General features: G+C 41.3%; 1 pseudogene; it reads right to left on the reverse strand.

The window, feature by feature from the left end:
* Positions 1–2,156, reverse strand: part of LOC110288335 — a 5,145-nt pseudogene extending 2,989 nt beyond the window's left edge.
* Positions 2,157–2,408: the final 252 nt, after the last annotated feature.

Here is a 2,408-nt window from a genome sequence, read left to right on the forward strand (position 1 = left end):
CCTCTATGAATGAGCCCCACAAACTCCATGGCACTGGTGACAGGCCTGGCAAAGGACAGCACCAGTCAGAAGAATCCCAGGTTGATCTGGCAAAAGGCAACTGCTCTGTGCTCAAGGNAACCTAAATGTACTCAGCTGACAGACAGCTCTCGTATTATCCAAGGATGCTAAGTTCAAGGAAGTAGGCTAGGGATGAACAGAAAGTTAAGTGGTTAAAGCCTGGCTGCTCTTCCAGAGGTCCTGAGTTCAATTCCAACCACCACATCATGGCAAACAATCTATAATCTGATCTGATGGCCTCTTCTGGGACAGAGGTATACATGCAGTTAGAGCACTCATATACATTAAATAAATGAATAAATAAATAAATAAAGCGTTTAAAAAGAAATACATAAATCTTAAAAGAAAGGAAGGATAAAGGATGGAAGGAAGCAAGGAACATTGACAGGGAATGAAGGAAGGAAGAAAGAAAGAGAGGAAAGAAAGAAAAGAAATGAAAAGAAAAAAAACGAGTAAGAAACAAAGAAAGAAAGAAAGAAAGAAAGAAAGAAAGAAAGAAAGAAAGAAAGAAAGAGAGAGAGAGAGAGGAGAAAGAAAGAAAGAAAGAAAGAAAGAAAGAAAGAAAGAAAGAAAGAAAGAAAGAAAGAAAGAAAGAGAGGATAGAGGGAGGGAGGAAATAAGGAAGGGAGGAAGGAAGCTTGCTAGGCCTAGAGAAATAGGCCTGTAAAAGTAGATACTCAAGAAGCACGTGGGGGTAGTCACAAGTTCAAGGCTAGCCTGGTCTACAGAATGAGTTCATGGCCAGCTTGGACAACTTAGTGATACCCATTATCTAAAATCGAGGAGGATCTAGGCTCTTAGCTCAATATAGAGCACTCATATAGGAATTAGTCAGCTGGCCATTGATGACTTGCTCACTCTGAAATNCACAATGGTGTTAGAATCCACTACTCTATTTGCTATATCTTTAAGGATTCCGTTTTTAAGATATGTTGGGCAGCAGATCAAATCTATGAAACAAAACTTAAGCTACACTCTCATTGCTGTCAGTGTCAGGTGGATGATGAATGCTTGCCTTAGCAGAGCTACATGTTAACCAGGGCCCATCAGTAAAAAGCTGGTTCCTAGTACTTCCTGCATTACAGTTAAAGGTGTGCCTTCCTGTAGGCTTTTCCAGCTCTGTACATAGCCTGGAAACCTTCCCTCTATGGACCCTTGAGTGGGCAGCNGGCCTGTATTCTCAGAATTGAGCAAGTCAGGTCTAGTCTGGCAGGTCTGGTGCCTCTTGCATCCCATGGTNAATAACACTGGCACAGCTGCACTCATCTTGAAGAATGACCATACTGACATTTAACGAATAAGTTGGTTCTCATTTTCCCCTAATGATCCATTATGGCTTCCTATAAAATACTGATATGTACGCTTGTTCTTGACTGAGTGTGTGTATGGGTTTGGGTGTTGGGGATGGGTGTCTCTAAGACCCTTCCTCAAACCTGGATGATACCCATTGGCTTTCATGTAGACTTTTACAACTTATACAGTTATTTACATATTTTTAAAGATTTTAAAATATTTTCCACACTTCCCAGTTTGTGTGTGTGTGTGTGTGTGTGTGTGTACCTACATATAAATCTCAGGGTTAGTACCTACAACCATAGAGCTCACCCAACCTCATTTTTCTTCGTTTATTAAACAGCTTGATTAAGATATCTTTGATATATAAAGCCTATACATGTTGGGAGTGAGCATCTTGATGTTCTCATAGACATGTACATTGTGAGATACAGCATTCCAGCTGACTAAGTTCCCTGTTGCTTCTGCATATTGGCCTTAAAATACAGTGCACCTATGGGCCATACATTAAGCAAACTCCATGAACTGCTTCATAGATAAGTTGATAGCACTGACTCCATCCCAGGCACAGTTGGAGTGGGCTGCTCTAAGGTTGAGTACCAGCCTGCAGGTCCCCAGGAGCACCTCACCTCAGGGACAGCATGAGTATCTCTGAAAGTCCCTCCTGGGTTGTCACCTTCTGGCACTTAAACCAAGAGATCACTGTAGAATTGTATTTGGCCAAAAGGTCAAAGTTTTTGTTGTTAGAGATTTCTACTATGGAACCAACCTTTGGCCTTTCTGAAGGATTTTCTGAAATGAGCCTTGGAGAAACACAAGACATAAGGCATGAAGGAAATCCCAAGCTCCTCACAGAAAGCACTATAAGAATAGCATTCAACTCAAGAAGCTGGACTCCAGAAAACCAAATAGCCCAATTTAAAAGTGGGGTACAGAGCTAAACAAAGAATTCTCAACTGAGGAATGCCAAAGGGCTGAAAAGCCCCTTGAAAAAATGTTCAACTTCCTTAACCATCAGGGAAATGCAAATCAAAATGACCCTGAGATTCCTACTT

This window comes from Mus caroli, unplaced genomic scaffold, assembly GCF_900094665.2.
Source record: "Mus caroli unplaced genomic scaffold, CAROLI_EIJ_v1.1 scaffold_16302_1, whole genome shotgun sequence".
NCBI lineage: Eukaryota > Metazoa > Chordata > Mammalia > Rodentia > Muridae > Mus > Mus caroli.